This window comes from Phaenicophaeus curvirostris, chromosome 9 (assembly GCF_032191515.1).
Source record: "Phaenicophaeus curvirostris isolate KB17595 chromosome 9, BPBGC_Pcur_1.0, whole genome shotgun sequence".
Taxonomy (NCBI): Eukaryota; Metazoa; Chordata; class Aves; order Cuculiformes; family Cuculidae; genus Phaenicophaeus; species Phaenicophaeus curvirostris.
The window spans coordinates 7156449-7171496 of record NC_091400.1 but is presented as its reverse complement, the minus strand read 5'-3'; the positions used below and the strand labels follow the sequence as shown (position 1 = coordinate 7171496).

Below are 15048 nucleotides of genomic sequence, written 5' to 3'. Positions count from 1 at the left end.
ATTAACAATAATGCCGAATTCCATGCTTTGGAGCACAATGTAAGCAATGTATTAGAAACAAATGCCTCACCAGGTTCCTACCTTTTAGTTTTTATAAGTAGTTCAGAATGAGAAGCCTAAAAATAAACAGCATTTATTGTCACTGGAGAAAGTGCTACAGTAAAGAGCAGCAAACAACTGGTAGTCACAATTATAGCCCCCACCCTGATAGCCTTCACAGTCTTTGCAGTTGCTGTCTATGTAAGCAGAGCAGAGCTGTCTGCTTCAGGGTGAGAGTTTTCTTGGAAATGTTTACTATAATGAGAGAATTTTCTGTTCTTTTTCTTTTAATCACAACGTTGTCCAGTTCTGAGACCTGGATTGATGCAAAAAAGAAAAAAATCCAGATGACATTTCAAGGAATTTAATAATCGGATACCGCACTGCACTGCCTGGGAGTGTGTGTTTCACATTATATTAAAAATATTGGCACTCAGTTGTGTTATGGCAAAACGAGCTGACACCATGCTTGGTTACAGCCGTTGCCACAATAGTAGTTATTTGGCAAGTGATGTGAAAGAGGACAAAGTTCTATTGTGAGCTTACACCAAGCTTTGACACATTATGCCTCTAGTTCATAAAGAGAAGGGAAGAAAAGAAAGGTTGCCTTTTTTCAGGGCAACCACATTGTGATTCTAAGAGAAAGTGTTTGTCAAGGGATGTCAAAACCATCTTAGATTGATTATGAAAATCACAGAGGGGATAGAGAGGAAGCAAAAGACTCCTACAAGAAATACAGCTCAAACTTTGGAAAGGTAAGACAGAGTGAGTAGGAAAAAGAAGGACAAAGAGCTCTTGGAAAACAAACTGGCCTGCAGAGGAGCAGCAGACCTTGACTGCAACTTCATGGGCAGCACCAAGAACATATCACACTGTGAAGAAGGCCAGTTGTGCTCCCAAGGGGCTGTCTGTCACAGGTTGGCTGCTCTTGAAAATCAGGTCTTTGAGCGTGGTGAGGCCAGATGTGCCTTTATGTCTGCTTTCTTTGTGAGTCCATCCACATTAGAGAGTGAAGGGTCTTACCTTTGGCTAACATACATGCATCTCTTTTTTTTTTTTTTTCTCCACAAAGAAGCTGGAGAACCTGCCTTACCACGCAGATGATTTCCTATCAACAATGATGTTGGAACTTTATTCCTTGAAAGGAGGTTTGCCTCTGTGCACAAGTGAGCCAGTAGAGGAAAAATCAGCTGCTACTTATTAAGGAAAATGCAACACATTTAAAAAGCAAAAGCAAAACAAAACAAAAGGAAAGGGGAAAAAAAAAGTTCCTCCAGTATTTAATTGCAAAAACATGGTGGGAGAGAAAGAAGACTCAAGAGAAACTCCAAGATTTCTTGCATTTGAAGCAGCTATTTTGCAGTATATGACAGAAATGCTTCAGCACTGGTCGGTGCAGAGAAGTGTCCTTGATCTTTTAGATTAATTTACGGATTCTGATGGTTCTTTTGCCACAATACGTTACCCTAAGCCCCTCCTCCCATCTAGTCGAGCTCTAATCATGACCTAGCATTTGTTCTTACGTCCATGGTTTTGAGATCCATAATCTATGTTAAGCCAAGATGGAAAATTTAGATGGGAGAACCCAGCCAAACTGCTGACCGATGTGAGTATTAAGCATTGTCTATGTGAAAAAGTCAGCACTTTCCAGAAAGCTCAATGACCATAGAGTATCCAAGATGCAAAAGTGATTTCCTCTTGCAAGGATGAGTTATCTCAACACATGCTCACTTTTGCCAAAGGCTGATTTGAATGGTAGCCACAGGAACATACTATGTATAAAGTATTCTTACTTATTATGTGACAAACAAGTTATAGAAAAGTGGGTCTGGATTATTTTTAAACTTCTTCTAACATTAAGCATTACCGTGTCACATGCAAGTAGTACAATCATACTCTGTGGTTACTTTAAAAATATAGGAAGACACTGGATAATATTTTAAAAAATACTTTTTCCCTTCCTTCCTCTTTATTCTGCACTTATTATTTAAATATTGCCCTGCAGTGGGGAATTGCACTACCCACACATGAAAACTGTAAAGCGAAACTGAATATAAACAGAAAGTGACTGACCTCATTCACTGAGCAAGAGGGTTGAAGGCCAGCAAGGAAATAAATTGCTTTAGGGGTGGGATGTTAAGCAAATATTTACACAATTTTCCTGTTTTTATCAAACATAAAATATAATCTAATAATCATCTAAGGAATGTTTTGCAAACATTGTCCCTTAAGTATTACTCAACATTTAGACACAGATGATCAAAAAGTGGAGACCCACTCCCACCAAGCATACAGCAGTATTTATCGCAAACTCCCCCCGGTAGGAAAGATTACAAGGATTAGGTTTCAGGCTTGTGCAATTGTCTTTAGACAAACATAACAACATGCAATAAACTACTATTTCCCAAATGACTTTAGGAAAAAAAAAAACCAACCCACGCTAGCGATAATTAAGACTGAAATAAAAGAAGAGTCAAATGAGTAACAATGCAAGACAAAGAGGTCCCCTTGAAAGATGCACGAGCATGGAAGCTACCAAGTCAGGAGGTGGTGGCTTTCCATGCGGGAAGGCATTCTCTTGGGCCACTTCTTGGCTTCTTCCTCACAAAGGAGTTCATTCCTTTAACTGATGATTACATATTCTCAGGGTTTGTATGAAAGAAAGCAGGGTACAGTGGGTTTTAAAATCAAGTCACTCTCAGAACTCAATGGTTTAGAGAGGAGATCGAGGTTTAAGAGTCTTCCCAACCAGGCTGTATCATCCAGGTCAGCCTCAACAATATTCTCCTATGAAACCTCTATTTAATTGGGTCAGTGGAGCAACAGGACAAAATGGAAACTATGCTGTAAGCTAGACTCCACATTTATAAATCAGAGCTTGTCTCTGGTGTCTTATGCACCTGCTCCTCCTTTCAGATTCAGAAAACAAGCATTTGGGCACCAGCTTTTCTATTGGTCTGAATGAGCAGAATTATAAGCATACAAAAAGCACAGCCTGAAACTGAGCATGACAGCATCTTTGCAACACTGCCTTTTCTTTGGGTTCATTCAAATTCCCTACTGCACCTATGTGTCATCTATTTACGGTGGGTACAGCTGATACGAGGTTCCTGTTTCTTTAGTTGACTACTAAACATCTGGAACACTGCTAATATGGCTTACGTAGTTTATTATAATACGATACTAAAATATTCTTAACATCATATATATATACATATAACATAATTCCAAATACTCCACCTTACTTCAAAGAGGACACCGGAAATTTACTAAGAAACAATTCCTATTTGAAGAATTATAAATGGCTTATATCATTTGATCACTTAGATTCCTCAAAGAGGAATCATCTGATGGAACTAGCACGTAAGAGAATAATTCTCCCACCGCTTGTTGGTAGAGCTTTAATAAACTACCAATAACTCAAAGTTGACCATTAAAATATGGCCAACAAGTGCACCGGTACAAGAAACATTCTACAGAGAATACTCTTCATGAAGAACTCTACAACATTGTTACCAGCTATCACATTCAAACTTCATTTTACTCTAACTTTCAACATGTACTCTGCTACAAAAACTGTGTAACAAACTCTTCTAACTTTACAGCTACGAGCAGCATCACGTCACTGAGTGTTTCAACAACATGCACTTGAAATCCACATTTTATTTTCTCCTTGATCAGAAGTTGAATAGCAAAATATTGGAATTTCAAAGGCTCACTAGTACGTTTTCTGGTCATCAAGTTAATAAACATGAGATTGAATTTTTATGTATTCCTAGATCATATTTCATGGCTTTATTCATCCCTGTTCCGTAACAAACTATATTTCTTTTTATTTTCCCAAAGACAAGAGGTTATGGTGCTAAAGGTAATTTTGGACAGGGGAAGTAAGTGACCTTTACCCAGGTCTACACATCTCTCCTCCATGCCTTTGAACAAGGAAACAGCAGTGCTGTGATAGTAAGTCATAAAACATTACATTTGTAGGGATATATTTCTTCTTTGAGGAACACTAAAATACTTAACTGATGTTTTTGAGGTACTGATTGCTTTCAGGTCGACAGCAGCCAGCAATAATACATCTGAGTCCACAGCAATCTATAAGAACATAATTTCTGACAGGAGCAGTAAGGAGAGATTGATAAGGAAGAAGCAGTTGCCTGGACTAGCACATCCAGTTTAACATGATTGCTCTTCTGTAAGTACACTTAATCACTGTGTCTCCAGGGATGCATTAATTCTATTTGTTGAGTCAACCCAATTACTCCTTTCTGTCTGCAACACACCAAAAAAATGTCACCCAAGGAAAGATGATTCTGTCACCTGTAGCCCTCAAAATTATATTATCTGAAGAAGACAACAAAGAATTGATATCTCTCCTTTCTAGTATCTACGTTCAGTAGTTTAAGGAGATCAGGTATGTACTTGGTAATAGAATGTTACGGGAAATCAGGTACTCCACATCCCTCCAGTATAAATTCTTCCCATGCATCTCTTTCACCTCTTTAAAACCCATTTAAGCCATAACCCCAAATCAGGACAGGCACTTCTATCAGTTTGTCCATCATTCACAAACCCTCATCAGGTTGTCATGCGAGGACCATGCATAGATTAATTAAGAGCATTTGCCTCTGGAATGCCTTGCAGAGACATGGGACATTGTCCTCTTTTAGAGAGGCACACGAGCAGATGTGTCCAGAGTTACCCAAGATACACTCAGGATAAATCTAGGATTCAGACACTAGTAGTCAAGTTTCTGATTGTTTTTCCTGGATTAGAATCGGGGGAAATAAAATCTCAACCTTTATAAGATCAGAAATAAGTTAGCTACACAATATCTCAAAATCAGAAGGCAGTATATCACGAAGCACGTGGAAACTTGCCAATGCTTAATACTCAACTTACATGAAATAGAGATATCAAAAGCCTATAAAAGGGACACTTATAACTGAGTCTTATTTAGTTTTATTTTAAATATTTTAACCATGAAAATATTGTATATTTTGAAAGCATTTATAATGGCTCATAAACTGAGATATTTTCTTCTCTTCGCACATGCTCTTGAAAATACTTTATCTCTAAAATTCGCGCCAACATGAAAAAGCCACAGTAAAAAGATCTTCTTTCCTTCCCACCCCAAGAATAATAATAAAAAAAGAATAATATAATTATCATGCCTTTGAAATAGATTTAAAGACTTGGAAAGCTATGTCTTCACGTTTGTAACACTGAATGGAAAGTGAACGCTCTTCTTTTTAGAAGAAACACAGTTTGTTACTGAATTTATTCAATATAGCAGCATTACGTAGAAACAGAAACCAAAATGTAAATCTTCTATGCATTAAATATTTGCTGCTAGTTCTTTATACAAGTAGAATACAGCAAGAAATGACAAAATCTAAGCCTGACAAACACTCCTCTTTTTAAAATGTGATCTCAAAATGAGCTAAAGAATTGGCATTCGCAGAGCTCCACCTTTATTAGCAGACCCATCACTGTCAAGCAGCTGTGTTGCTAAGCTCTAAATTACTCCTCCAGCCTTGCTGACCTGCAAACCCACCCTTAGCCATACCACTTCCATAAGTCCTTTCCCTCTGCTGCCCACTGGCAATGCCAGTCAAGCCTTCCTCCAGGAACAAACCAAATTATATTTCCTCATGCAACACAATGAGAAACCAGACTGACCTCTCCAATAAATGCTTTAAGGCATCTTAAGCACAAGCTCTGAAGTAAACACCAAAATTAATTAATTAATTAACACAGGATTGTATGATCTTCTATCTCCTTAAAAACGTGCTAACAGACAAGATTCAGCATGTCAATGAATTTTTAATGTATTTTAGTGGCTATTTTTTGGTGCTTACCAAGAATACTTTGGGGAAATGGAAATCTTAAACAATTCCCTTTGTTTCTAGTACAAATACACCCATTCACCTCTCTCCCTTGTAAAAGATTGGGTTTTGCTGTAGCTTCTTGGTTTTTTTCTGCTTAAGCACTGCTCAAAATAAAATTAAATGGACTGTTAGAGCAGGCAACTTCTTGTCTGCAAAGTTTTGGAATCACTGAACTTTCTCATATTTAATAATTCAGACTCACTCCTTTAAATTTTATCCAGGAAAATAAGATCGTCTTTATATTCCAAAGATGTCTTCACAAAAGTCTGCAGTACTGGATTTTCTGATGCCGAGTGATTATGAAACCCCCTTTTGTTCTCAGAACTTCATGATGTATATCTATAACTCTTTCTTGTTTGTGAAGATAAGACTAGCCTTGTCTTTCTAAATGCCATTTCAAAGGAAGATTCACAGTTGTTTGACTTTTGATCTGTGTGGCAACTAGCTCAACCACCTGCGCTGGGTTCGAGCAGTCACTGAGCTTGCTTTGTACCATCTTATGAACACAGCAAGCCTTTTAAACCAGAACAAGCTGACGTGTGAATACACCAATTTACAATGTAAATACAGGGTCCAACAATATGGGCATCTTTAATGACCAAATGTGTAAAGTGCATATATCATTTTCTGATTATATCATTAAATAAAACAGATGGCTCATATTCGCCATCCACCTACGGTGGATTAAAACACAATGGTGTAATAGTCTGGTAAACTGCTAATGTGAAACATTGCTTTGTACTGGTGTTGTAATATAAATAGCTTTTCACAAATGAGGTACAAAGCCCGACTGCCACCAAGAGTAGTTAGCTTAAGGCCGCGCTGAAAGAATGCTACTTTCACAATCAACACGTGTGTGCCATTCACACTGAAAACTGTGTTGGAAAAAAAATTATAGCAGTGACAGAAAGCAGCAAGTAAGTTTCTCAGCGTGGATAAAGCCAACCATATGCTTTCCAACATTAGGCAAGACTGGGCACACTTAGACTCATGTTTCTCAAACAATTCCCTATTTAAACACATTATTTGCAGCCATGATAAGCATGTCAGAGAAACATACAGTGCTTTTTTTTTGGTTGCACAAGCATTTTTATCAGGACTATGGTTCGGTAAATTAAAAATAATTTCAATATGTGATTTTTATTTAAGAAGAAAAATAATCCATTAGTGGTGTAATCTTCAGCTATCAGCAGATCTACTAAATAAGAAAAGATTAAGACTTTGCTCAAACTTGCAACTGTTCCAAAAATCATCTGGGTTACAGCTTAGTTAATATAGCAAAGTCCAAGCTAAACAAAAACTCTTTGGTATTAAATGCTCTATAGTGAGATCTTGTAAGCTAAGCCACGTTAACACTCCTGGTAAAATGTTAATATTTGGTCAGTGAAAAATCCCTCTCCTATGTTTTTAAACTGAAGAGTACCAATATCGCTTCTAAAAAACTGTAACTCCTAACTATTCAAATTCATTGATTAATTTTTCAACTCTTCAAAAAAACCTCATTAATAAACTGACTTTAAAGTATCATTTAAAAATCTAAGTTATAATCCTAAGATTGAAGGAGTGTTAGCACGGAAAATTTATCAGTTTGTCTGAAGCAAGCAGGTTGCAAGACTCTCCTTTGTTTATATAATTCTAGATATGTCAGAAACAACTTCAATGAGTTTCACTTGATTACTTTGGAGCTACACAACTGTTGTAGAGAACATGAGTCTCATTGTTTATGGTAAAACAGTTTCTCTCTGTCTTCCTCATTTTGCTCAGTTTCCACACTAACTTTTCTTTGCCTTCTTGACTAGGTTTAAATCTTCCATATTAGTTAAAGAGCCCACCCAAACGAGCAAGTTTTCATCCTTCCTTTCACCACATAAGCTAAACAATCTCTTGTTGTAACACCACACTGTCTCGTTTATGACTTTGTTATTCTTCAGACAGATGCTCAGCAGGTTAGCGATGTGTGAATATTTCTTCAGTGGATTTTAAAGGTCCAATACAACATAATTACATGCAATCCAAGGATATAAATCCTGCCTTAGTTCTGGTCTTGCACCACAGCAGCACTAATTTATCTGCAACCAACTCCAAGTGATCTTGGTTTTCCTTAGCATTAATTTCTCATAGTCATCATTCATGGCCTTTGTAAAACTACAACAACAACAAGCAACACCCTCCTGGCCCTCAGGTAAACTTTGCTCAAATGAAAGATCCTCAATATTAGGGCTATGGATAAGCAAACTACTGTCACGAGTATAACTTGCAAATTCAGGTCCTGGATTTTGTGGTAAAGCTTGAGTGGCTGACTTGAACTAAACAAAAACTTACTCAGCAAGTCCTGAGTTTTCTTTTGTTCCACGTGTTGGTCAGTTAATCTCTTATGTCTCCTAAGCACAGCCAAAACTCTGACCTGCTGCTATGAGCTAGATAAAATCTTTAATCTAAAAGATTAGCTAATAAGGACACGATTTTCATATCACAGCAGTTTTAAATCAGCTTGATGACTTCATCGTTTTCTTAAAGATAAAGCTCTTGGTGTGTGATCAGAATTGTGCTGGAAAGCTGAATTGACTTTGCTTTTATAAAAAGCTGACAATTTCAATCAAGTGTGGCAAAAAAGTGCCAAGTGCTACTGGAAACCATAATCAGAATGTACAAAAGAGCTTCTTTACCTGATAAAGATTAACAAAGCTCCTGCAGAAACCTGACAGATGTCTAGGCAAAACAATTCTTGTTCCTGCCACTTGTTTCCAAATACTAGATCTCTCCAAATTGCTGGTGTGTTTACGGGTGAGGGTGGGAGAAATAAGTTCAAAGTTCTGACATTTGTTTGACAACATTACTGCCTTTTTCTTGAAATGTTTAGAAGGGTACCCAAAAAAGTTAAATCCCTGTATTTTGTTGATCTCACTTAAGTTTCAAATGTTAATTTGTTTGTATAAAGTCTAGTATTAGTCCACACAGGCAACGTCACTAGAATGATTTGATTTTGGCGTCTCTAATTGGAAAGCTCAGTGACACCTACTCATGAAGCTACTGTTTGGAGAAGCTGAGCTTCCAGGATTTGCCTATTGGAACGCTATCCAAGTCTTCCACTGTTACATTCCCGAATCCTGTCTAAACGCTTGGCTTGATGAAAACCGGAAATACAATTTAATTCTCTACACTACCATTCATGTTCTCTAATTCTTGAAAAGTTTAGCTGAAATTTCTTTCCACAGCAGAAATCATGGGCCACAACAGACCACAGAAATCTCCTCAAATGATATATCACATAAAAGCTCTCTGCCTACCCAGAAGAAATGGGCTAAACATTAGGGAGAACCTGGAATGATTTGATTGAAGATATGGGGCAAGTTCATCAGTGCCAGATGAATATCTGCCAGGATTGAAACGGGGACAGTCAATCCTGCCTTAATACAAAGGGATGAACTTTTCTGAGATCACTTCCAAGACGATTTTATTTCTTTTGGTATATTTGTGGATAAAAACAAAATTACCCATATAGCGAGATATAATGCAGATTTGAGATCAGAAAATGTTACATTTAGGAATTCACAGTTTAAACTCTCCATGGTAAATGGAAAGTGTAGAATTTGGAACATATTGTTCTGTGACAGTTACAGTGTGAGTGGTGTCAAGAACAACATGATCCTTAATTTACCGTCAACCTTAAGGAGTTTGACTTCATTTATTCCTCAAGAGTTGCCTCCAATTATTTCAGCAATTACCAATGTTCGGCTTTTGCTAACAGCTTCCCTGCTTCACCCTGCTTCGCATAAACAACCTCACCACAATCAAAATATTTTCACTATCTTCACTGTTTCTGAATATCATGTCAGAGAGAACTTATCCAACTAGAAACTACTTGTAACTGCTGTGAGAAAGCACAGCACTGATTATGCTCATATAAGACATGCCTTCTCATGAAAGTGCGTCATGGGACATCTATTGTGCCTCAGACATGACAACACTGACTAGGAAATACCCTTTGTTTCACTCATGACACTCAACCTTTTCGGGCCCTAGCTGCTTAATGGTAGTCAACATATCTCAATACTGAGAACAATCACAAAGGTTTAAGTGATATTTAGCCTATTACAATCTTTACATTCTCGGTATATGCAGTCTAGGACTAGCACGGATAATTATCCATTGGCACACTGCTTTCCTGCAGAAACTCAACTGTACTTTAGATAATGTTCTTCCCAGATGTTCAGCTGGACCCAAGTAGATGGAAGGGGGGCAAATGAGACAGTAATTCCAGATGATAGAAAAGAGGGAACGGAGAAGACAGAACAAAGGCCATTGTACATTTTAAAAAGGAATGAAAAAAAAAAACTTGAAACTATTGTCCAAAGAATGCTGAGAGCCCTGCTCATAATGGATGTAATGCAGGCAGCATGACACGTGAATAAAGCTTTCTAACAACCTGGAAAATAAAACAATGCTACAAAACAAATGCTCCGACCTCAATGAATGAAGGCTGCCTAGGTGCAAGGAGATTAAAACACTGAATTATTTTATCTCATGCACTTAAGTTATTAAAATGTAAAGATCAATTGTGGTGCTTCTGTTTTTTTTTTCCCCCAGGTTTGAAGTAAACTTAACTGTGTCACTTAGGCTGCTATAGCTCAAAGTTTGCAAAGGTTAAGATGGCTTTACACTAATCATGGGTACATGCTTGCAAAGTTGAAATTGGTCCAATTCTGTGAGACATTCAATGTCTTGGCATGGAATTCTCAATGTACGCTGCTTGCTGTAGCTATGGTGGTTATACAGCAGCTCAAGAGACTTCTGCATCTTCTGTGATGTATGAACTGAAAAGTATTTCTAACATTGCATGAAAGTAGAGTAAGATTTTCCAAAAGCACTTTTGAAACAACACACATCGTCCAAGAAGAATGAACAAGGTTTATAAAATGGCTATCAATTGATTATTAAAAATTAGAAAGGTATCTTACACACATGAGATTACGTTGTACCTAAATTGAGAACAGGAAATCCATAGTGTCCCATACTACTTAAAAATTCTTGCTGTTCAGACCTAGAGGTACATTTCCTGTTTTAATTGGTTGGACTCCTAATGATGAAGAACTCTTACTCTTGGGAATTTTGCTGACACTACATTTACAGTTTCCAGATGTTTTGTCCATCGTTTCAATAAAGAAACAAGATTTCTTTTTAGAGTCAGAGACAAAGTGAGGAATGGTACTACTTAATGCCGAGGTTTAACCTGGAATAACAAGCCTTATATTCCTTTTCCAAAGACTATTTTGTGATTAACAGCAGCACAAAACTTATCAGTTTCCTTTTGAAGAGATTCAACACTTCCTAACTGATAAAGATTTGTTGCATATTAAAACATAAATATGTACAATAATATAGGAAACAAGTAACTATATTAAATGCTTAGAAGTTGGGACATTTTTTAAAAATAATGTTCTTACACTCACAGTAACAAGCACTAAAATACCCTATGTGTATTTTATGCTTTCCATTTAACAACAGAAATATTAAGGACAGGGTTTGCTCTGTAATCAGTCTTGGGCAAGAAGCACAATAAAAGTTGTGTTGCCCCAGGAGATGACCCGGAATCATTCTGCCATTCACTCCCCACGTTATTCTGCCCCCCTCAAGTTAAGGGAATTGCTCCTCTAGTTTAAGTTAACCATATGCTTAAATATGTTTCTGAATAAAGAATAAATTACCAAAATAAACAGCTGTAACTGTAAATATTCAACACAGAGCAGGTACGTTGCTACAGCACTTACTTTTCAAATCGTTATTCAGTGTAGAAATATAACTTGAAGTAAAAATAGAAAAATATGTACCAAAAAGTTGCTGAAACAATTTCTACTCAAACTTCTTTTGGTTTGAGACCAAATATGCAACGTTCCTGCTGGAAAGAGGAATTCCTCTGCTAGCGTGAAAACAAGGCAAATCTAACTGTACGTTAAACTTCACTCCATATCTGCAATATGAAGAACTTTCTCCAGAAAACTGCAGAGAATCAACAGTCATGGCCTAGTATGCCTGAGATAGGCTTTAGCTAGGAAGAAAATCTTTTTTGGTATGGACTTTTGGGGATGGAAACAAAGATTAGTAGGGCAATAGGGGAAAAAGACAGTGATAATCCTCACTCTTTGTTTTGGTTTGTGTCAACAGGGACATGACTGTCTCTTCTGCTGCTTTTCTACATGCAAAAATGTGAGCTTCATAGTCAAGAGGGAAGGCAGGACAGATATAATTAACTTTTCACATTTCTAGGAGTGTGAGAATACAAATAAAAAAGTTCTTGTGCATTCACTGCTGAATGGCCACCTGACCAGGCCAGGGGGTGGTGGTGGAGCAACCCGCACCCTGTTTGAAGAATTGCTCTACATTGAATGTCATCTCAGCCTAATGACCACAGAGACCTCTTTACAGGTAAGTTCTGAACTGTCCCCGAGTTCAAAAGTACATGGAAGTTTGACTAGAAGTGGTGCAAGAAGCAGAACTACTGGAATATTCCTGGAAATGAGTGAAGAAGCTTGATTACAACTAGCATGGAGGGGCAGGCATTCCTTTTCTGCTTTTAGTCACATTGGTCATGCAGCTGTTGGCAAGTCAAATAACTCATCACCTGAGATCTGAACACTTACTGCCTCATTCCCATCACCTGGAGGTGTTACCTCTGTCCCATTTGAATTAAAATTTTAAGTATTTTATAAAAGCAGATGTGTTCATGAGCTTCTCAAAGCATCATTGACAACAATTCAGAAGATTGAAATCTTAACGTTGAAAGAGAATTTTTGGTATCAAAAAAACCCCAAACACTTCCTGGTGAACCAGACAGAATATGAAGTTCTTCTGGAGGGCAGCAGCTAGTTTTCTAAAATATTCTTCTGCCATTTTTGGGGGGGGCAGATAGGATTTATCTGCTAATTGGATGAAGATTCAAATCTTCTGAAATTTTTATCTGGTTACTTCTAGGTTTGTTTGTTTCCCACTGGGATGTGTGTGGCTTGAAGACTGTCCAAATTCTTTTATTAAAAGGATTTCTAGGCTATTGGCTTAGGATATGGGCAAAAGATTTAAGATCTTTCAAAACATATTCTTTTCAGCTTCTTTCTATTACACCCTGTGCTCCACAATTCACACTGGGGTAGAAGCCAAAGGATAGATGTCTGAGACAGCAATATTGCAGATGACCGCAAAAGATGCTATTTCCTCATGTTAAAACCTATTATTTGAAAATTCTGTAACAGAAACTACACTGAGCTTCTGTTATAGTCTCACAGTTTTAAAAAAGAGTCATAACATGTCAGGATATCCAGAGCTATAGATACATGTAAAGGGAAATGGTTAATGTTGTGACATTATCAATATGCCAATATACATGTAGTAATGCTATGTCATAACTGAAAAATACTAGTTTAAGGGAATCTTATTAGGCTTATTACAGAAAAAAATTATGAATGCATACTTCATTTTAAAGTGAGATTATTTAAAAATTTTGATTACAAAAATTTCATTGCCTAAGTACCTCAAAACCTGAGAATAATTTAGCTCTCTAGCTGTCCAAATATGTGACTTTTAAAATATATTTGGCCAGATTCAGTAGAGATGCTGCTTTACCCTTCCCAGACAGTGAAAATAAAAATAGTTAGGCATTAATTTGATGCACAGAGCATTAGCCTGGCATACAACTTCAAGCATATCAGCAGACACATATTATGGGAGAAGCAGCTAAGTTGAACAAGGTTCAACTTTCTGTATAATAACAATGTGAAGAACAGTTCTCCAGCATGGTTTTTTATTGGTTCCAGTAATTAAGTGAGACATCATGTTGTATGTACTTAAGTATGCAGAAATCAGGACACAACTGCCAGTTTGTGCGAATTATTTTTCTTTCAATTGTATTTATCTAATTTGCACTGATTTCTTGGGGGCTGTACTCTATGATCATTCTTGTGACTCAATGACATTGGGATGATGCTGAGGCTGGGAGGATGCAAAACCCTTCTACCCAACAGTTAAAATATTAAATTCACATAGGTCTTCCTATTGCATGTTTTTAAATAACATCCTAAGCATCTTCTGCTTCAAGTTGGATCGATGGCGAGGCATTTCTTTCGGTACATTTACTAGTATTGGGCTTAAATCCTAACCCGCCTTTTATCTAGATGGGTGACTCGGCTCAACGTTTTTGTTAAACAAAGATGAAATCCAGTGCCTTTGTGACGCACAGAAACATGCCATCTTGGTGCTTGACCACAAAATCCTTTTGTCTGAAAAGAAGAGCCCAAGTATATTTCAGAAAGATCATATTTTTCATTTGGCTTACGGAGCCCTTATAAACCAAGACTCCTAACTGTGATTCCCAAACACAAAACAAAGTCAAAGGTTACAGCATATGTTTTTGTTTCAGCTTCTCCAAATTACTTGCAAATGTATTCAAACACAATATGAGATACTTTATTTTATTGAAAATAACAGACTACAGGGTGCTGCAAAAAAAAGCCTGAGGTACCTCAAGCATAAACATGGAAAGAATACATTGGTTTAGAAACCCATAAATCCTTATTTGAATCTGCCAACCTGAAAGCCAAGTAAAGCCCGAAAAAACTATTTTTCCTAAATGCTATGTCTGATTAAGCCATACTATTAGATGACAGCTGAACTTTAACATTAATATGATATTATTTAAATAACTGCATGATTTTTTTTTACACTAAAATGATGAATGATTTTTAGACAGCTCAATTGACATAAAGCAAGAAACCCCTTTAATGAGATTTGACAAAATGGAGACATATGCAGAATATTCGTTACAGCTCATGTCGCAGAACCCTTCCTGGGGAGACTTGGGTTTGGTTGTATCTTTTCTTTCATTCTTTTTTTTTTTTTTTTATAGTTTATTTTGATTGTCTACAGGCACTGAACCATCCCTTTCAATTGCCTCTTCCTTTCTCCATGGATTTTGAATTTAGCTTGTGTCATTTACATATTACTCTTAATCACAGAATTTTACATGTTACAGTTTGGAGTTGGAATTGTAAGAAATCTGTGGAATGAAGGCATGAGGTCCAGTCATTTTAACCTTTATCATCTGAGTGCACAAGGAACTAACAAAGAT

General features: G+C 37.0%; 1 protein-coding gene across 4 annotated transcripts in view; it reads right to left on the bottom strand.

The window, feature by feature from the left end:
• VTI1A (vesicle transport through interaction with t-SNAREs 1A) overlaps positions 1-15048 on the bottom strand; it is a 272765-nt gene that overhangs the window by 93533 nt on the left and 164184 nt on the right. The gene's annotated exons all lie outside the window — the stretch shown is intronic.